We start from the raw sequence: 24,602 nt of genomic DNA on the forward strand, positions 1-24,602 counted from the left end.
TGACGTTTATCATCCCCCTTTTCCTTTATGTGATTTAAACAAAATATCATCGAATTAGGCAATATTTTGCCGTTTTTCTACGTTTTTGTGAATTTTCAGTTCATTGTTATTAATTTATTATATATACGATAAAAATGATGCAAACACATAATTGGTTAGAAAATAACCTTAAATACTTCATTGGCAACCAATTACTTGCTTCTCGTTAAAATACTGTGTAAGTTATTAAAAGGGGAGAAGTTCTGTTTTTATTGCATATATCGACGTTTCAGCCGGATTAGAGCGGTTTTACGTGTACATCTTCCATTGGTAATATAAACGGAAAATTAGGAACATTTTAGTTAATTCTAATGAAAACACATCGATTTATATCATTCGTATTGGAAACAACATTTTAATATTTCTTTTCTGGGATCTAAGTAATGCGAAACCTCGCCTTATAATTTGTAGTTAAAATCATCAAATTTGGTAATATAGTGACTTTTTTCACGTTTTTCATGTAGTGTGATTTTACGTAAATATATTCGTTTATACCAATATTTCGACACTACTTCATGTTTTCTCACGATATGTGATTTAGCCTTCAAATCTCAGAATTTCGCATTATATTGCATTTTTTAGCTAGTTTTCTTGCATTTGGTTTGTATAAAAAATCATCGAATTTAGCAATATTTTGACGTTTATCATCCCCCATCTCCCTAATGTGATTTAAACAAAATATCATCGAATTAGGCAATATTTTGCCGTTTTTCTACGTTTTCGTGAATTTTCAGTTCATTGTTATTAATTTATTATATATACGATAAAAATGATGCAAACACATAATTGATTAGAAAATAACCATAAATACTTCATTATCAACCAACTATTTGTTTCTCGTTATGATACTGTGTAAGATATTTAAAAGGGGAGAAGTTCTGTTTTTATTGCATATATCGACGTTTCAGCCGGATTAGAGCGGTTTTACGTGTACATCTTCCATTGGTAATATAAACGGAAAATCAGGAATATTTTAGGTAATTCTAATGAAAACACATTGATTTTTATCATTTGTATTGGAAACAACATTTTAATATGTCTTTTCTGGGATCTAAGTAATATGAAACCTGGCCATATAATTTGAAGTTAAAATCCTCAAATTTGGTAATATAGTGAATTTTTTTCACGTTTTTAATGTAGTGTGATTTTACGTAAATATATTCGATTATACCAATATTTCGATATTACTTCATGTTTTCTCACGATATGTGATTAGGCCTTCAAATCTCAGAATTTCGCATAATATTGCATTTTTTATCAAGTTTTCTTGCATTTTGTTTTGTACTAAAAATCATCGAATTTAGCAATATTTTGACGTTTATCATCCCCCTTTTCCATTATGTGATTTAAACAAAATATCATCGAGTTAGGCAATATTTTGCCGTTTTTCCACGTTTTTGTGAATTTTCAGTTTATTGTTATTAATTTATTATATATACGATAAAAATGATGCAAACACATAATTGGTAAGAAAATATCCTTAAATACTTCATTTTCAATCAACTGTTTGTTTCTCGTTAAAATACTGTGTAAGATATTAAAAGGGATGAAGTTCTGTTTTTATTGCATATATCGACGTTTCAGCCGGAATAGAGCGGTTTTACGTGTACATCATACATTGGTAATATAAACGGAAAATCAGGAACATTTTAGTTAATTCTAATGAAAACACATTGATTTTTATCATTTGTATTGGAAACAACATTTTAATGTCTTCTCTGGGATCTAAGTAATACGAAACCTCGCTATATAATTTGTAGTTAAAACCCTCAAATTTGGTAATATAGTGATTTTTTTCACGTTTTTCATGTAGTGTGATTTTACGTAAATATATTCGTTTATGCCAATATTTCGACACTACTTCATGTTTTCTCCCGATATGTGATTTAGCCTTCAAATCTCAGAATTTCGCATTATATTGCATTTTTTAGCTAGTTTTCTTGCATTTGGTTTGTATAAAAAATCATCGAATTTAGCAATATTTTGACGTTTATCATCCCCCATTTCCCTTATGTGATTTAAACAAAATATCATCGAATTAGGCAATATTTTGCCGCTTTTCCACGTTTTTGTGAATTTTCAGTTTATTGTTATTAATTCATTATATATACGATAAAAATGATGCAAACATATAATTGGTTAGAAATTAACCAGAAATACTTCATTATCAACCAACTATTTGTTTCTCGTTATGATACTGTGTAAGATATTTAAAAGGGGAGAAGTTCTGTTTTTATAGCATATAACGACGTATCAGTCGGTTTAGAGCGGTTTTACGTGAACATCTTCCATTGGTAATATAAACGGAAAATCAGGAATAATTTAGTTAATTCTAATGAAAACACATTGATTTTTATCATTTGTATTGGAAACAACATTTTAGTATGTCTTTTCTGGGATCTAAGTAATACGAAACCTCGCCATATAATTTGAAGTTAAAATCCTCAAATTTGGTAATATAGTGATTTTTTTTCACGTTTTTTCATGTAGTGTGATTTTACGTAAATATATACGATTATACCAATATTTCGATATTGCTTCATGTTTTCTCACGATATGTGATTTGGCCTTCAAATCTCAGAATTTCGCATAATATTGCATTTTTTATCAAGTTTTCTTGCATTTTGTTTTGTACTAAAAATCATCGAATTTAGCAATATTTTGACGTTTATCATCCCCCTTTTCCTTTATGTGATTTAAACAAAATATCATCGAATTAGGCAATATTTTGCCGTTTTTCTACGTTTTTGTGAATTTTCAGTTCATTGTTATTAATTTATTATATATACGATAAAAATGATGCAAACACATAATTGGTTAGAAAATAACCTTAAATACTTCATTGGCAACCAATTACTTGCTTCTCGTTAAAATACTGTGTAAGTTATTAAAAGGGGAGAAGTTCTGTTTTTATTGCATATATCGACGTTTCAGCCGGATTAGAGCGGTTTTACGTGTACATCTTCCATTGGTAATATAAACGGAAAATTAGGAACATTTTAGTTAATTCTAATGAAAACACATCGATTTATATCATTCGTATTGGAAACAACATTTTAATATTTCTTTTCTGGGATCTAAGTAATGCGAAACCTCGCCTTATAATTTGTAGTTAAAATCATCAAATTTGGTAATATAGTGACTTTTTTCACGTTTTTCATGTAGTGTGATTTTACGTAAATATATTCGTTTATACCAATATTTCGACACTACTTCATGTTTTCTCACGATATGTGATTTAGCCTTCAAATCTCCGAATTTCGCATTATATTGCATTTTTTAGCTAGTTTTCTTGCATTTGGTTTGTATAAAAAATCATCGAATTTAGCAATATTTTGACGTTTATCATCCCCCATCTCCCTTATGTGATTTAAACAAAATATCATCGAATTAGGCAATATTTTGCCGTTTTTCTACGTTTTCGTGAATTTTCAGTTCATTGTTATTAATTTATTATATATACGATAAAAATGATGCAAACACATAATTGATTAGAAAATAACCATAAATACTTCATTATCAACCAACTATTTGTTTCTCGTTATGATACTGTGTAAGATATTTAAAAGGGGAGAAGTTCTGTTTTTATTGCATATATCGACGTTTCAGCCGGATTAGAGCGGTTTTACGTGTACATCTTCCATTGGTAATATAAACGGAAAATCAGGAATATTTTAGGTAATTCTAATGAAAACACATTGATTTTTATCATTTGTATTGGAAACAACATTTTAATATGTCTTTTCTGGGATCTAAGTAATATGAAACCTGGCCATATAATTTGAAGTTAAAATCCTCAAATTTGGTAATATAGTGAATTTTTTTCACGTTTTTAATGTAGTGTGATTTTACGTAAATATATTCGATTATACCAATATTTCGATATTACTTCATGTTTTCTCACGATATGTGATTAGGCCTTCAAATCTCAGAATTTCGCATAATATTGCATTTTTTATCAAGTTTTCTTGCATTTTGTTTTGTACTAAAAATCATCGAATTTAGCAATATTTTGACGTTTATCATCCCCCTTTTCCATTATGTGATTTAAACAAAATATCATCGAGTTAGGCAATATTTTGCCGTTTTTCCACGTTTTTGTGAATTTTCAGTTTATTGTTATTAATTTATTATATATACGATAAAAATGATGCAAACACATAATTGGTAAGAAAATATCCTTAAATACTTCATTTTCAATCAACTGTTTGTTTCTCGTTAAAATACTGTGTAAGATATTAAAAGGGATGAAGTTCTGTTTTTATTGCATATATCGACGTTTCAGCCGGAATAGAGCGGTTTTACGTGTACATCATACATTGGTAATATAAACGGAAAATCAGGAACATTTTAGTTAATTCTAATGAAAACACATTGATTTTTATCATTTGTATTGGAAACAACATTTTAATGTCTTCTCTGGGATCTAAGTAATACGAAACCTCGCCTTATAATTTGAAGTTAAAATCCTCAAATTTGGTAATATAGTGACTTTTTTCACATTTTTCATATAGTGTGATTTTACGTAAATATATTCGTTTATACACTACATACGTTCGTTTCGACACTACTTCATGTTTTCTCACGATATGTGTTTTAGCCTTCAAATCTTAGTATTTCGCATAATATTGCATTTTTTATCAAGTTTTCTTGCATTTTGTTATGTACTAAAAATCATCGAATTTACCAATATTTTGACGTTTATCATCCCCCTTTTCCTTTATGTGATTTAAACAAAATATCATCGAATTAGGCAATATTTTGCCGTTTTTCCACGTTTTTGTGAATTTTCAATTTATTGTTATTAATTTAATATATATACGATAAAAATGATGCAAACACATAATTAGTTAGAAAATAACCTTAAATACTTCATTGGCAACCAATTACTTGCTTCTCGTTAAAATACTGTGTAAGATATTAAAAGGGGAGAAGTTCTGTTTTTATTGCATATATCGACGTTTCAGCCGGATTAGAGCGGATTTACGGGTACATCTTCCATTGGTAATATAAACGGAAAATCAGGAACATTTTAGTTAATTCTAATGAAAACACATCGATTTATATCATTTGTATTGGAAACAACATTATAATGTCTTTTCTGGGATCTAAGTAATACGAAACCTCGCCCTATAATTTGTAGTTAAAATCCTCAAATTTGGTAATATAGTGACTTTTTTCACGTTTTTCATGTAGTGTGATTTTACGTAAATATATTCGTTTATACCAATATTTCGACACTACTTCATGTTTTCTCACAATATGTGATTTAGCCTTCAAATCTCAGAATTTCGCATTATATTGCATTTTTTAGCTAGTTTTCTTGCATTTGGTTTGTATAAAAAATCATCGAATTTAGCAATATTTTGACGTTTATCATCCCCCATTTCCCTTATGTGATTTAAACAAAATATCATCGAATTAGGCAATATTTTGCCGTTTTTCTACGTTTTTGTGAATTTTCAGTTCATTGTTATTAATTTATTATATATACGATAAAAATGATGCAAACACATAATTGGTTAGAAAATAACCTTAAATACTTCATTGGCAACCAATTACTTGCTTCTCGTTAAAATACTGTGTAAGTTATTAAAAGGGGAGAAGTTCTGTTTTTATTGCATATATCGACGTTTCAGCCGGATTAGAGCGGTTTTACGTGTACATCTTCCATTGGTAATATAAACGGAAAATTAGGAACATTTTAGTTAATTCTAATGAAAACACATCGATTTATATCATTCGTATTGGAAACAACTTTTTAATATTTCTTTTCTGGGATCTAAGTAATGCGAAACCTCGCCTTATAATTTGTAGTTAAAATCATCAAATTTGGTAATATAGTGACTTTTTTCACGTTTTTCATGTAGTGTGATTTTACGTAAATATATTCGTTTATACCAATATTTCGACACTACTTCATGTTTTCTCACGATATGTGATTTAGCCTTCAAATCTCAGAATTTCGCATTATATTGCATTTTTTAGCTAGTTTTCTTGCATTTGGTTTGTATAAAAAATCATCGAATTTAGCAATATTTTGACGTTTATCATCCCCCATCTCCCTTATGTGATTTAAACAAAATATCATCGAATTAGGCAATATTTTGCCGTTTTTCTACGTTTTTGTGAATTTTCAGTTCATTGTTATTAATTTATTATATATACGATAAAAATGATGCAAACACATAATTGGTTAGAAAATAACCTTAAATACTTCATTGGCAACCAATTACTTGCTTCTCGTTAAAATACTGTGTAAGATATTAAAAGGGGAGAAGTTCTGTTTTTATTGCATATATCGACGTTTCAGCCGGATTAGAGCGGATTTACGGGTACATCTTCCATTGGTAATATAAACGGAAAATCAGGAACATTTTAGTTAATTCTAATGAAAACACATCGATTTATATCATTTGTATTGGAAGCAACATTATAATATGTCTTTTCTGGGATCTAAGTAATACGAAACCTCGCCCTATAATTTGTAGTTAAAATCCTCAAATTTGGTAATATAGTGACTTTTTTCACGTTTTTCATGTAGTGTGATTTTACATAAATATATTCGTTTATACCAATATTTCGACACTACTTCATGTTTTCTCACGATATGTGATTTAGCCTTCAAATCTCAGAATTTCGCATTATATTGCATTTTTTAGCTAGTTTTCTTGCATTTGGTTTGTATAAAAAATCATCGAATTTAGCAATATTTTGACGTTTATCATCCCCCATTTCCCTTATGTGATTTAAACAAAATATCATCGAATTAGGCAATATTTTGCCGTTTTTCCACGTTTTTGTGAATTTTCAGTTTATTGTTATTAATTCATTATATATACGATAAAAATGATGCAAACATATAATTGGTTAGAAATTAACCATAAATACTTCATTATCAACCAACTATTTGTTTCTCGTTATGATACTGTGTAAGATATTTAAAAGGGGAGAAGTTCTGTTTTTATTGCATATATCGACGTTTCAGCCGGAATAGAGCGGTTTTACGTGTACATCATACATTGGTAATATAAACGGAAAATCAGGAACATTTTAGTTAATTCTAATGAAAACACATTGATTTTTATCATTTGTATTGGAAACAACATTTTAATGTCTTCTCTGGGATCTAAGTAATACGAAACCTCGCCTTATAATTTGAAGTTAAAATCCTCAAATTTGGTAATATAGTGACTTTTTTCACATTTTTCATATAGTGTGATTTTACGTAAATATATTCGTTTATACACTACATACGTTCGTTTCGACACTACTTCATGTTTTCTCACGATATGTGTTTTAGCCTTCAAATCTTAGTATTTCGCATAATATTGCATTTTTTATCAAGTTTTCTTGCATTTTGTTATGTACTAAAAATCATCGAATTTACCAATATTTTGACGTTTATCATCCCCCTTTTCCTTTATGTGATTTAAACAAAATATCATCGAATTAGGCAATATTTTGCCGTTTTTCCACGTTTTTGTGAATTTTCAATTTATTGTTATTAATTTAATATATATACGATAAAAATGATGCAAACACATAATTAGTTAGAAAATAACCTTAAATACTTCATTGGCAACCAATTACTTGCTTCTCGTTAAAATACTGTGTAAGATATTAAAAGGGGAGAAGTTCTGTTTTTATTGCATATATCGACGTTTCAGCCGGATTAGAGCGGATTTACGGGTACATCTTCCATTGGTAATATAAACGGAAAATCAGGAACATTTTAGTTAATTCTAATGAAAACACATCGATTTATATCATTTGTATTGGAAACAACATTATAATGTCTTTTCTGGGATCTAAGTAATACGAAACCTCGCCCTATAATTTGTAGTTAAAATCCTCAAATTTGGTAATATAGTGACTTTTTTCACGTTTTTCATGTAGTGTGATTTTACGTAAATATATTCGTTTATACCAATATTTCGACACTACTTCATGTTTTCTCACAATATGTGATTTAGCCTTCAAATCTCAGAATTTCGCATTATATTGCATTTTTTAGCTAGTTTTCTTGCATTTGGTTTGTATAAAAAATCATCGAATTTAGCAATATTTTGACGTTTATCATCCCCCATTTCCCTTATGTGATTTAAACAAAATATCATCGAATTAGGCAATATTTTGCCGTTTTTCTACGTTTTTGTGAATTTTCAGTTCATTGTTATTAATTTATTATATATACGATAAAAATGATGCAAACACATAATTGGTTAGAAAATAACCTTAAATACTTCATTGGCAACCAATTACTTGCTTCTCGTTAAAATACTGTGTAAGTTATTAAAAGGGGAGAAGTTCTGTTTTTATTGCATATATCGACGTTTCAGCCGGATTAGAGCGGTTTTACGTGTACATCTTCCATTGGTAATATAAACGGAAAATTAGGAACATTTTAGTTAATTCTAATGAAAACACATCGATTTATATCATTCGTATTGGAAACAACTTTTTAATATTTCTTTTCTGGGATCTAAGTAATGCGAAACCTCGCCTTATAATTTGTAGTTAAAATCATCAAATTTGGTAATATAGTGACTTTTTTCACGTTTTTCATGTAGTGTGATTTTACGTAAATATATTCGTTTATACCAATATTTCGACACTACTTCATGTTTTCTCACGATATGTGATTTAGCCTTCAAATCTCAGAATTTCGCATTATATTGCATTTTTTAGCTAGTTTTCTTGCATTTGGTTTGTATAAAAAATCATCGAATTTAGCAATATTTTGACGTTTATCATCCCCCATCTCCCTTATGTGATTTAAACAAAATATCATCGAATTAGGCAATATTTTGCCGTTTTTCTACGTTTTTGTGAATTTTCAGTTCATTGTTATTAATTTATTATATATACGATAAAAATGATGCAAACACATAATTGGTTAGAAAATAACCTTAAATACTTCATTGGCAACCAATTACTTGCTTCTCGTTAAAATACTGTGTAAGATATTAAAAGGGGAGAAGTTCTGTTTTTATTGCATATATCGACGTTTCAGCCGGATTAGAGCGGATTTACGGGTACATCTTCCATTGGTAATATAAACGGAAAATCAGGAACATTTTAGTTAATTCTAATGAAAACACATCGATTTATATCATTTGTATTGGAAGCAACATTATAATATGTCTTTTCTGGGATCTAAGTAATACGAAACCTCGCCCTATAATTTGTAGTTAAAATCCTCAAATTTGGTAATATAGTGACTTTTTTCACGTTTTTCATGTAGTGTGATTTTACATAAATATATTCGTTTATACCAATATTTCGACACTACTTCATGTTTTCTCACGATATGTGATTTAGCCTTCAAATCTCAGAATTTCGCATTATATTGCATTTTTTAGCTAGTTTTCTTGCATTTGGTTTGTATAAAAAATCATCGAATTTAGCAATATTTTGACGTTTATCATCCCCCATTTCCCTTATGTGATTTAAACAAAATATCATCGAATTAGGCAATATTTTGCCGTTTTTCCACGTTTTTGTGAATTTTCAGTTTATTGTTATTAATTCATTATATATACGATAAAAATGATGCAAACATATAATTGGTTAGAAATTAACCATAAATACTTCATTATCAACCAACTATTTGTTTCTCGTTATGATACTGTGTAAGATATTTAAAAGGGGAGAAGTTCTGTTTTTATTGCATATATCGACGTTTCAGCCGGATTAGAGCGGTTTTACGTGTACATCTTCCATTGGTAATATAAACGGAAAATCAGGAATATTTTAGGTAATTCTAATGAAAACACATTGATTTTTATCATTTGTATTGGAAACAACATTTTAATATGTCTTTTCTGGGATCTAAGTAATATGGAACCTGGCCATATAATTTGAAGTTAAAATCCTCAAATTTGGTAATATAGTGAATTTTTTTCACGTTTTTAATGTAGTGTGATTTTACGTAAATATATTCGATTATACCAATATTTCGATATTACTTCATGTTTTCTCACGATATGTGATTAGGCCTTCAAATCTCAGAATTTCGCATAATATTGCATTTTTTATCAAGTTTTCTTGCATTTTGTTTTGTACTAAAAATCATCGAATTTAGCAATATTTTGACGTTTATCATCCCCCTTTTCCTTTATGTGATTTAAACAAAATATCATCGAGTTAGGCAATATTTTGCCGTTTTTCCACGTTTTTGTGAATTTTCAGTTTATTGTTATTAGTTTATTATATATACGATAAAAATGATGCAAACACATAATTGGTAAGAAAATATCCTTAAATACTTCATTTTCAATCAACTGTTTGTTTCTCGTTAAAATACTGTGTAAGATATTAAAAGGGACGAAGTTCTGTTTTTATTGCATATATCGACGTTTCAGCCGGAATAGAGCGGTTTTACGTGTACATCATACATTGGTAATATAAACGGAAAATCAGGAACATTTTAGTTAATTCTAATGAAAACACATTGATTTTTATCATTTGTATTGGAAACAACATTTTAATGTCTTCTCTGGGATCTAAGTAATACGAAACCTCGCCTTATAATTTGAAGTTAAAATCCTCAAATTTGGTAATATAGTGACTTTTTCACATTTTTCATATAGTGTGATTTTACGTAAATATATTCGTTTATACACTACATACATTAGTTTCGACACTACTTCATGTTTTCTCACGATATGTGTTTTAGCCTTCAAATCTTAGTATTTCGCATAATATTGCATTTTTTATCAAGTTTTCTTGCATTTTGTTTTGTACTAAAAATCATCGAATTTACCAATATTTTGACGTTTATCATCCCCCTTTTCCTTTATGTGATTTAAACAAAATATCATTGAATTAGGCAATATTTTGCCGTTTTTCCACGTTTTTGTGAATTTTCAATTTATTGTTATTAATTTAATATATATACGATAAAAATGATGCAAACACATAATTAGTTAGAAAATAACCTTAAATACTTCATTGGCAACCAATTACTTGCTTCTCGTTAAAATACTGTGTAAGATATTAAAAGGGGAGAAGTTCTGTTTTTATTGCATATATCGACGTTTCAGCCGGATTAGAGCGGATTTACGGGTACATCTTCCATTGGTAATATAAAATGAAAATCAGGAACATTTTAGTTAATTCTAATGAAAACACATCGATTTATATCATTTGTATTGGAAACAACATAAGAATTTCTTTTCTGGGATCTAAGTAATACGAAACCTCGCCCTATAATTTGTAGTTAAAATCCTCAAATTTGGTAATATAGTGACTTTTTTCACGTTTTTCATGTAGTGTGATTTTACGTAAATATATTCGTTTATACCAATATTTCGACACTACTTCATGTTTTCTCACAATATGTGATTTAGCCTTCAAATCTCAGAATTTCGCATTATATTGCATTTTTTAGCTAGTTTTCTTGCATTTGGTTTGTATAAAAAATCATCGAATTTACCAATATTTTGACGTTTATCATCCCCCATTTCCCTTATGTGATTTAAACAAAATATCATCGAATTAGGCAATATTTTGCCTTTTTCCACGTTATTGTGAATTTTCAGTTTATTGTTATTAATTCATTATATATACGATAAAAATGATGCAAACATATAATTGGTTAGAAATTAACCATAAATACTTCATTATCAACCAATTATTTGTTTCTCGTTATGATACTGTGTAAGATATTTAAAAGGGGAGAAGTTCTGTTTTTATTACATATATCGACGTTTCAGCCGGATTAGAGCGGTTTTACGTGTACATCTTCCATTGGTAATATAAACGGAAAATCAGGAAAATTTTAGTTAATTCTAATGAAAACACATCGATTTATATCATTCGTATTGGAAACAACATTTTAATATGTCTTTTCTGGGATCTAAGTAATACGAAACCTCGCCATATAATTTGTAGTTAAAACCCTCAAATTTGGTAATATAGTGACTTTTTTCACGTTTTTCATGTAGTGTGATTTTACGTAAATATATTCGTTTATCCCAATATTTCGACACTACTTCATGTTTTCTCACGATATGTGATTTAGCCTTCCAATCTCAGAATTTCGCATTATATTGCATTTTTTAGCTAGTTTTCTTGCATTTGGTTTGTATAAAAAATCATCGAATTTAGCAATATTTTGACGTTTATCATCCCCCATTTCCCTTATGTGATTTAAACAAAATATCATCGAATTAGGCAATATTTTGCCGTTTTTCCACGTTTTTGTGAATTTTCAGTTTATTGTTATTAATTCCTTATATATACGATAAAAATGATGCAAACATATAATTGGTTAGAAATTAACCAGAAATACTTCATTATCAACCAACTATTTGTTTCTCGTTATGATACTGTGTAAGATATTTAAAAGGGGAGAAGTTCTGTTTTTATAGCATATAACGACGTATCAGTCGGTTTAGAGCGGTTTTACGTGTACATCTTCCATTGGTAATATAAACGGAAAATCAGGAATAATTTAGTTAATTCTAATGAAAACACATTGATTTTTATCATTTGTATTGGAAACAACATTTTAGTATGTCTTTTCTGGGATCTAAGTAATACGAAACCTCGCCATATAATTTGAAGTTAAAATCCTCAAATTTGGTAATATAGTGAATTTTTTTCACGTTTTTTCATGTAGTGTGATTTTACGTAAATATATACGATTATACCAATATTTCGATATTGCTTCATGTTTTCTCACGATATGTGATTTGGCCTTCAAATCTCAGAATTTCGCATAATATTGCATTTTTTATCAAGTTTTCTTGCATTTTGTTTTGTACTAAAAATCATCGAATTTAGCAATATTTTGACGTTTATCATCCCCATTTTCCTTTATGTGATTTAAACAAAATATCATCGAATTTGGCAATATTTTGCCGTTTTTCTACGTTTTTGTGAATTTTCAGTTCATTGTTATTAATTTATTATATATACGATAAAAATGATGCAAACACATAATTGGTTAGAAAATAACCTTAAATTCTTCATTGGCAACCAATTACTTGCTTCTCGTTAAAATACTGTGTAAGTTATTAAAAGGGGAGAAGTTCTGTTTTTATTGCATATATCGACGTTTCAGCCGGATTAGAGCGGTTTTACGTGTACATCTTCCATTGGTAATATAAACGGAAAATCAGGAATATTTTAGGTAATTCTAATGAAAACACATTGATTTTTATCATTTGTATTGGAAACAACATTTTAATATGTCTTTTGTGGGATCTAAGTAATATGGAACCTGGCCATATAATTTGAAGTTAAAATCCTCAAATTTGGTAATATAGTGAATTTTTTTCACGTTTTTAATGTTGTGTGATTTTACGTAAATATATTCGATTATACCAATATTTCGATATTACTTCATGTTTTCTCACGATATGTGATTAGGCCTTCAAATCTCAGAATTTCGCATAATATTGCATTTTTTATCAAGTTTTCTTGCATTTTGTTTTGTACTAAAAATCATCGAATTTAGCAATATTTTGACGTTTATCATCCCCCTTTTCCTTTATGTGATTTAAACAAAATATCATCGAGTTAGGCAATATTTTGCCGTTTTTCCACGTTTTTGTGAATTTTCAGTTTATTGTTATTAATTTATTATATGTACGATAAAAATGATGCAAACACATAATTGGTAAGAAAATATCCTTAAATACTTCATTTTCAATCAACTGTTTGTTTCTCGTTAAAATACTGTGTAAGATATTAAAAGGGATGAAGTTCTGTTTTTATTGCATATATCGACGTTTCAGCCGGAATAGAGCGGTTTTACGTGTACATCATACATTGGTAATATAAACGGAAAATCAGGAACATTTTAGTTAATTCTAATGAAAACACATTGATTTTTATCATTTGTATTGGAAACAACATTTTAATGTCTTCTCTGGGATCTAAGTAATACGAAACCTCGCCTTATAATTTGAAGTTAAAATCCTCAAATTTGGTAATATAGTGACTTTTTTTACATTTTTCATATAGTGTGATTTTACGTAAATATATTCGTTTATACACTACATACATTCGTTTCGACACTACTTCATGTTTTCTCACGATATGTGTTTTAGCCTTCAAATCTTAGTATTTCGCATAATATTGCATTTTTTATCAAGTTTTCTTGCATTTTGTTTTGTACTAAAAATCATCGAATTTACCAATATTTTGACGTTTATCATCCCCCTTTTCCTTTATGTGATTTAAACAAAATATCATCGAATTAGGCAATATTTTGCCGTTTTTCCACGTTTTTGTGAATTTTCAATTTATTGTTATTAATTTAATATATATACGATAAAAATGATGCAAACACATAATTAGTTAGAAAATAACCTTAAATACTTCATTGGCAACCAATTACTTGCTTCTCGTTAAAATACTGTGTAAGATATTAAAAGGGGAGAAGTTCTGTTTTTATTGCATATATCGACGTTTCAGCCGGATTAGAGCGGATTTACGGGTACATCTTCCATTGGTAATATAAACGGAAAATCAGGAACATTTTAGTTAATTCTAATGAAAACACATCGATTTATATCATTTGTATTGGAAACAACATTATAATGTCTTTTCTGGGATCTAAGTAATACGAAACCTCGCCCTATAATTTGTAGTTAAAATCCTCAAATTTGGTAATATAGTGACTTTTTTCACGTTTTTCATGTAGTGTGATTTTACGTAAATATATTCGTTTATACCAATATTTCGACACTACTTCATGTTTTCTCACGATATGTGATTTAGCCTTCCAATCTCAGAATTTCGCATTATATTGCATTTTTTAGCTAGTTTTCTTGCATTTGGTTTGTATAAAAATTCATCGAATTTTGCAATATTTTGACGTTTATCATCCCCCATTTCCCTTATGTGATTTAAACAAAATATCATCGAATTAGGCAATATTTTGCCGTTTTTCCACGTTTTTGTGAATTTTCAGTTTATTGTTATTAATTCATTATATATACGATAAAAATGATGCAAACATATAATTGGTTAGAAATTAACCAGAAATACTTCATTATCAACCAACTATTTGTTTCTTGTTATGATACTGTGTAAGATATTTAAAAGGGGAGAAGTTCTGTTTTTATAGCATATAACGACGTATCAGTCGGTTTAGAGCGGTTTTACGTGTACATCTTCCATTGGTAATATAAACGGAAAATCAGGAATAATTTAGTTAATTCTAATGAAAACACATTGATTTTTATCATTTGTATTGGAAACAACATTTTAGTATGTCTTTTCTGGGATCTAAGTAATACGAAACCTCGCCATATAATTTGAAGTTAAAATCCTCAAATTTGGTAATATAGTGAATTTTTTTCACGTTTTTTCATGTAGTGTGATTTTACGTAAATATATACGATTATACCAATATTTCGATATTGCTTCATGTTTTCTCACGATATGTGATTTGGCCTTCAAATCTCAGAATTTCGCATAATATTGCATTTTTTATCAAGTTTTCTTGCATTTTGTTTTGTACTAAAAATCATCGAATTTAGCAATATTTTGACGTTTATCATCCCCCTTTTCCTTTATGTGATTTAAACAAAATATCATCGAATTAGGCAATATTTTGCCGTTTTTCTACGTTTTTGTGAATTTTCAGTTCATTGTTATTAATTTATTATATATACGATAAAAATGATGCAAACACATAATTGGTTAGAAAATAACCTTAAATTCTTCATTGGCAACCAATTACTTGCTTCTCGTTAAAATACTGTGTAAGTTATTAAAAGGGGAGAAGTTCTGTTTTTATTGCATATATCGACGTTTCAGCCGGATTAGAGCGGTTTTACGTGTACATCTTCCATTGGTAATATAAACGGAAAATTAGGAACATTTTAGTTAATTCTAATGAAAACACATCGATTTATATCATTCGTATTGGAAACAACATTTTAATATTTCTTTTCTGGGATCTAAGTAATGCGAAACCTCGCCTTATAATTTGTAGTTAAAATCATCAAATTTGGTAATATAGTGACTTTTTTCACGTTTTTCATGTAGTGTGATTTTACGTAAATATATTCGTTTATACCAATATTTCGACACTACTTCATGTTTTCTCACGATATGTGATTTAGCCTTCAAATCTCAGAATTTCGCATTATATTGCATTTTTTAGCTAGTTTTCTTGCATTTGGTTTGTATAAAAAATCATCGAATTTAGCAATATTTTGACGTTTATCATCCCCCATCTCCCTTATGTGATTTAAACAAAATATCATCGAATTAGGAAATATTTTGCCGTTTTTCCACGTTTTTGTGAATTTTCAGTTTATTGTTATTAATTCATTATATATACGATAAAAATGATGCAAACATATAATTGGTTAGAAATTAACCAGAAATACTTCATTATCAACCAATTATTTGTTTCTCGTTATGATACTGTGTAAGATATTTAAAAGGGGAGAAGTTCTGTTTTTATAGCATATATCGACGTATCAGCCGGATTAGAGCGGTTTTACGTGTACATCTTCCATTTGTAATATAAACAGAAAATCAGGAACATTTTAGTTAATTCTAATGAAAACACATCGAATTATATCATTTGTATTGGAAACAACATTTTAATATGTCTTTTCTGGGATCTAAGTAATACGAAACCTCGCCATATAATTTGTAGTTAAAATCCTCAAATTTGGTAATATAGTGACTTTTTCACATTTTCATAAAGTGTGATTTTACGTAAATATATTCGTTTATACACTACATACATTCGTTTCGACACTACTTCATGTTTTCTCACGATATGTGATTTAGCCTTCAAATCTTAGTATTTCGCATAATATTGCATTTTTTATCAAGTTTTCTTGCATTTTGTTTTGTGCTAAAAATCATCGAATTTACCAATATTTTGACGTTTATCATCCCCCTTTTCCTTTATGTGATTTAAACAAAATATCATCGAATTAGGCAATATTTTGCCGTTTTTCCACGTTTTTGTAAATTTTCAATTTATTGTTATTAATTTAATATATATACGATAAAAATGATGCAAACACATAATTAGTTAGAAAATAACCTTAAATACTTCATTGGCAACCTATTACTTGCTTCTCGTTAAAATACTGTGTAAGATATTAAAAGGGGAGAAGTTCTGTTTTTATAGCATATATCGACGTTTCAGCCGGATTAGAGCGGTTTTACGTGTACATCTTCCATATGTAATATAATCGGAAAATCAGGAACATTTTAGTTAATTCTAATGAAAACACATCGAATTATATCATTTGTATTGGAAACAACATTTAAAATGTCTTTTCTGGGATCTAAGTAATACGAAACCTCGCCAAATAATTTGTAGTTAAAATCCTCCAATTTGGTAATATAATGACTTTTTTCGCGTTTTTCATGTAGTGTGATTTTACGTAAATATATTCGTTTATACCAATATTTCGACACTACTTCATGTTTTCTCACGATATGTGATTTAGCCTTCAAATCTCAGAATTTCGCATTATATTGCATTTTTTAGCTAGTTTTCTTGCATTTGGTTTGTATAAAAAATCATCGAATTTAGCAATATTTTGACGTTCATCATCCTTCTTTTCCCTTATGTGATTTAAACAAAATATCATCGAATTAGGCAATATTTTCCCTTTTTTCCACGTTTTTGTGAATTTTCAGTTTATTGTTATTAATTCATTATATATACGATAAAAATGATGCAAACACATAATTGGTTACAAAATAACCTTAAATACTTCATTTGCAACCAATTACTTGTTTCTCGTTAAAATACTGTGTAAGATATTAAAAGGGATGAAGTTCTGTTTTTATTGCATATATCGACGTTTCAGCCGGAATAGAGCGGTTTTACGTGTTCATAATACATTGGTAATATAAACGGAAAATCAGGAACATTTTAGTTAATTCTGATGAAAACACATTGATTTTTATCATTTGTATTGGAAACAACATTTTAATGTCTTCTCTGGGATCTAAGTAATACGAAACCTCGCCTTATAATTTGAAGTTAAAATCCTCAAATTTGGTAATATAGTGACTTTTTTCACATTTTCATATAGTGTGATTTTACGTAAATATATTCGTTTATACACTACATACATTCGTTTCGACACTACTTCATGTTTTCTCACGATATGTGATTTAGCCTTCAAATCTTAGTATTTCGCATAATATTGCATTTTTTATCAAGTTTTCTTGCATTTTGTTTTGTACTAAAAATCATCGAATTTACCAATATTTTGACGTTTATCATCCCCCTTTTCCTTTATGTGATTTAAACAAAATATCATCGAATTAGGCAATATTTTGCCGTTTTTCCACGTTTTTCTGAATTTTCAATTTATTGTTAATAATTTAATATATATACGATAAAAAAGATGCAAACACATAATTAGTTCGAAAAAAACCTTAAATACTTCATTGGCAACCAATTACTTGCTTCTCGTTAAAATACTTTGTAAGTTATTAAAAGGGGAGAAGTTCTGTTTTTATTGCATATATCGACGTTTCAGCCGGATTAGAGCGGTTTTACGTGTACATCTTCCATTGGTAATATAAACGGAAAATTAGGAACATTTTAGTTAATTCTAATGAAAACACATCGATTTATATCATTTGTATTGGAAACAACATTTTAATATGTCTTTTCTGGGATCTAAGTAATACGAAACCTCGCCATATAATTTGTAGTTAAAATCCTCAAATTTGGTAATATAGTGACTTTTTTCACGTTTTTCATGTAGTGTGATTTTACGTAAATATATTCGTTTATACCAATATTTCGACACTACTTCATGTTTTCTCACGATATGTGATTTAGGCTTCAAATCTCAGAATTTCGCATTATATTGCATTTTTTAGCTAGTTTTTTTGCATTTGGTTTGTATAAAAAATCATCGAATTTAGCAATATTTTGACGTTTATCATCCCCCATTTCCCTAATGTGATTTAAACAAAATATCATCGAATTAGGAAATATTTTGCCGTTTTTCCACGTTTTTGTGAATTTTCAGTTTATTGTTATTAATTCATTATATATACGATAAAAATGATGCAAATATATAATTGGTTAGAAATTAACCAGAAATACTTCATTATCAACCAACTATTTGTTTCTCGTTATGATACTGTGTAAGATATTTAAAAGGGGAGAAGTTCTGTTTTTATAGCATATATCGACGTTTCAGAAGGATTAGAGCGGTTTTACGTGTACATCTTCCATTGGTAATATAAACGGAAAATCAGGAACATTTTAGTTAATTCTAATGAAAACACATTGATTTTTATCATTTGTATTGGAAACAACATTTTAATGTCTTTTCTGGGATCTAAGTAATACGAAACCTCGCCATATAATTTGAAGTTAAAATCCTCAAATTTGGTAATATAGTGACTTTTTTCACGTTTTTCATGTAGTGTGATTTTACGTAAATATATTCGATTATACCAATATTTCGATATTACTTCATGTTTTCTCACGGTATGTGATTTGGCCTTCAAATCTCAGAATTTCGCATAATATTGCATTTTTTAGCAAGTTTTCTTGCATTTTGTTTTGTACTAAAAATCATCGAATTTAGCAATATTTTGACGTTTATCATCCCCCTTTTCCTTTATGTGATTTAAACAAAATATCATCGAATTAGGCAATATTTTGCCGTTTTTCCACGTTTTTGTGAATTTTCAGTTTATTGTTATTAATTTATTATATATACGATAAAAATGATGCAAACACATAATTGGTTAGAAAATAACCTTAAATACTTCATTGGCAACCAATTACTTGCTTCTCGTTAAAATACTGTGTAAGTTATTAAAAGGGGAGAAGTTCTGTTTTTATTGCATATATCGACGTTTCAGCCGGATTAGAGCGGTTTTACGTGTACATCTTCCATTGGTAATATAAACGGAAAATTAGGAACATTTTAGTTAATTCTAATGAAAACACATCGATTTATATCATTCGTATTGGAAACAACATTTTAATATTTCTTTTCTGGGATCTAAGTAATGTGAAACCTCGCCTTATAATTTGTAGTTAAAATCATCAAATTTGGTAATATAGTGACTTTTTTCACGTTTTTCATGTAGTGTGATTTTACGTAAATATATTCGTTTATATCAATATTTCGACACTACTTCATGTTTTCTCATGATATGTGATTTTGCCTTCAAATCTCAGAATTTCGCATTATATTGCATTTTTTAGCTAGTTTTCTTGCATTTGGTTTGTATAAAAAATCATCGAATTTAGCAATATTTTGACGTTTATCATCCCCCATCTCCCTTATGTGATTTAAACAAAATATCATCGAATTAGGAAATATTTTGCCGTTTTTCCACGTTTTTGTGAATTTTCAGTTTATTGTTATTAATTCATTAAATATACGATAAAAATGATGCAAACATATAATTGGTTAGAAATTAACCAGAAATACTTCATTATCAACCAACTATTTGTTTCTCGTTATGATACTGTGTAAGATATTTAAAAGGGGAGAAGTTCTGTTTTTATAGCATATATCGACGTATCAGCCGGATTAGAGCGGTTTTACGTGTACATCTTCCATTGGTAATATAAACGGAAAATCAGGAATATTTTAGGTAATTCTAATGAAAACACATTGATTTTTATCATTTGTATTGGAAACAACATTTTAATGTGTCTTTTCTGGGATCTAAGTAATATGAAACCTGGCCATATAATTTGAAGTTAAAATCCTCAAATTTGGTAATATAGTGAATTTTTTTCATGTTTTTCATGTAGTGTGATTTTACGTAAATATATTCGATTATACCAATATTTCGATATTACTTCACGTTTTCTCACGATATGTGATTAGGCCTTCAAATCTCAGAATTTCGCATAATACTGCATTTTTTATCAAGTTTTCTTGCATTTTGTTTTGTACTAAAAATCATCGAATTTAGCAATATTTTGAAGTTTATCATCCCCCTTTTCCTTTATGTGATTTAAACAAAATATCATCGAATTAGGCAATATTTTGCCGTTTTTCCACGTTTTTGTGAATTTTCAGTTTATTGTTATTAATTTATTATATATACGATAAAAATGATGCAAACACATAATTGGTAAGAAAATATCCTTAAATACTTCATTTTCAATCAACTGTTTGTTTCTCGTTAAAATACTGTGTAAGATATTGAAAGAGGAGACGTTCTGTTTTTATTGCATATATCGACGTTTCAGCCGGATTAGAGCGGTTTTACGTGTACATCTTCCATTTGTAATATAAACGGAAAATCAGGAACATTTTAGTTAATTCTAATGAAAACACATCGAATTATATCATTTGTATTGGAAACAACATTTAAAATGTCTTTTCTGGGATCTAAGTAATACGAAACCTCGCCAAATAATTTGTAGTTAAAATCCTCCAATTTGGTAATATAATGACTTTTTTCGCGTTTTTCATGTAGTGTGATTTTACGTAAATATATTCGTTTATACCAATATTTCGACACTACTTCATGTTTTCTCACGATATGTGATTTAGCCTTCAAATCTCAGAATTTCGCATTATATTGCATTTTTTAGCTAGTTTTCTTGCATTTGGTTTGTATAAAAAATCATCGAATTTAGCAATATTTTGACGTTCATCATCCTTCTTTTCCCTTATGTGATTTAAACAAAATATCATCGAATTAGGCAATATTTTCCCTTTTTTCCACGTTTTTGTGAATTTTCAGTTTATTGTTATTAATTCATTATATATACGATAAAAATGATGCAAACACATAATTGGTTACAAAATAACCTTAAATACTTCATATGCAACCAATTACTTGTTTCTCGTTAAAATACTGTGTAAGATATTAAAAGGGATGAAGTTCTGTTTTTATTGCATATATCGACGTTTCAGCCGGAATAGAGCGGTTTTACGTGTACATAATACATTGGTAATATAAACGGAAAATCAGGAACATTTTAGTTAATTCTTATGAAAACACATTGATTTTTATCATTTGTATTGGAAACAACATTTTAATTTCTTCTCTGGGATCTAAGTAATACGAAACCTCGCCTTATAATTTGAAGTTAAAATCCTCAAATTTGGTAATATAGTGACTTTTTTCACATTTTCATATAGTGTGATTTTACGTAAATATATTCGTTTATACACTACATACATTCGTTTCGACACTACTTCATGTTTTCTCACGATATGTGATTTAGCCTTCAAATCTTAGTATTTCGCATAATATTGCATTTTTTATCAAGTTTTCTTGCATTTTGTTTTGTACTAAAAATCATCGAATTTACCAATATTTTGACGTTTATCATCCCCCTTTTCCTTTATGTGATTTAAACAAAATATCATCGAATTAGGCAAAATTTTGCCGTTTTTCCACGTTTTTGTGAATTTTCAATTTATTGTTATTAATTTAATATATATACGATAAAAATGATGCAAACACATAATTAGTTCGAAAATAACCTTAAATACTTCATTGGCAACCAATTACTTGCTTCTCGTTAAAATACTTTGTAAGTTATTAAAAGGGGAGAAGTTCTGTTTTTATTGCATATATCGACGTTTCAGCCGGATTAGAGCGGTTTTACGTGTACATCTTCCATTGGTAATATAAACGGAAAATTAGGAACATTTTAGTTAATTCTAATGAAAACACATCGATTTATATCATTCGTATTGGAAACAACATTTTAATATTTCTTTTCTAGGATCTAAGTAATGCGAAACCTCGCCTTATAATTTGTAGTTAAAATCATCAAATTTGGTAATATAGTGACTTTTTTCACGTTTTTCATGTAGTGTGATTTTACGTAAATATATTCGTTTATACCAATATTTCGACACTACTTCATGTTTTCTCATGATATGTGATTTAGCCTTCAAATCTCAGAATTTCGCATTATATTGCATTTTTTAGCTAGTTTTCTTGCATTTGGTTTGTATAAAAAATCATCGAATTTAGCAATATTTTGACGTTTATCATCCCCCATCTCCCTTATGTGATTTAAACAAAATATCATCGAATTAGGAAATATTTTGCCGTTTTTCCACGTTTTTGTGAATTTTCAGTTTATTGTTATTAATTCATTATATATACGATAAAAATGATGCAAACATATAATTGGTTAGAAATTAACCAGAAATACTTCATTATCAACCAACTATTTGTTTCTCGTTATGATACTGTGTAAGATATTTAAAAGGGGAGAAGTTCTGTTTTTATAGCATATATCGACGTATCAGCCGGTTTAGAGCGGTTTTACGTGTACATCTTCCATTGGTAATATAAACGGAAAATCAGGAATATTTTAGTTAATTCTAATGAAAACACATTGATTTTTATCATTTGTATTGGAAACAACATTTTAATATGTCTTTTCTGGGATCTAAGTAATACGAAACCTCGCCATATAATTTGAAGTTAAAATCCTCAAATTTGGTAATATAGTGAATTTTTTTCACGTTTTTTAATATAGTGTGATTTTACGTAAATATATTCGATTATACCAATATTTCGATATTACTTCATGTTTTCTCACGGTATGTGATTTGGCCTTCAAATCTCAGAATTTCGCATAATATTGCATTTTTTATCAAGTTTTCTTGCATTTTGTTTTGTACTAAAAATCATCGAATTTAGCAATATTTTGACGTTAATCATCCCCCTTTTCCTTTATGTGATTTAAACAAAATATCATCGAATTAGGCAATATTTTGCCGTTTTTCTACGTTTTTGTGAATTTTCAGTTCATTGTTATTAATTTATTATATATACGATAAAAATGATGCAAACACGTAATTGGTTAGAAAATAACCTTAAATACTTCATTGGCAACCAATTACTTGCTTCTCGTTAAAATACTGTGTAAGATATTAAAAGGGGAGAAGTTCTGTTTTTATTGCATATATCGACGTTTCAGCCGGATTAGAGCGGTTTTACGTGTACATCTTCCATTGGTAATATAAACGGAAAATCAGGAACATTTTAGTTAATTCTATAGAAAACACATCGATTTATATCATTTGTATTGGAAACAACATTTTAATATGTCTTTTCACGGATCTAAGTAATACGAAACCTCGCCTTATAATTTGTAGTTAAAATCCTCAAATTTGGTAATATAGTGACTTTTTTCACGTTTTTCATGTAGTGTGATTTTACGTAAATATATTCGTTTATACCAATATTTCGACACTACTTCATGTTTTCTCACGATATGTGATTTAGCCTTCAAATCTCAGAATTTCGCATTATATTGCATTTTTTAGCTAGTTTTCTTGCATTTGGTTTGTATAAAAAATCATCGAATTTAGCAATATTTTGACGTTTATCATCCCCCATTTCCCTTATGTGATTTAAACAAAATATCATCGAATTAGGCAATATTTTGCCGTTTTTCCACGTTTTTGTGAATTTTCAGTTTATTGTTATTAATTCATTATATATACGATAAAACTGATGCAAACATATAATTGGTTAGAAATTAACCAGAAATACTTCATTATCAACCAACTATTTGTTTCTCGTTATGATACTGTGTAAGATATTTAAAAGATGAGAAGTTCTGTTTTTATTGCATATATCGA

This window comes from Procambarus clarkii, chromosome 42 (assembly GCF_040958095.1).
Source record: "Procambarus clarkii isolate CNS0578487 chromosome 42, FALCON_Pclarkii_2.0, whole genome shotgun sequence".
Lineage (NCBI taxonomy): Eukaryota > Metazoa > Arthropoda > Malacostraca > Decapoda > Cambaridae > Procambarus > Procambarus clarkii.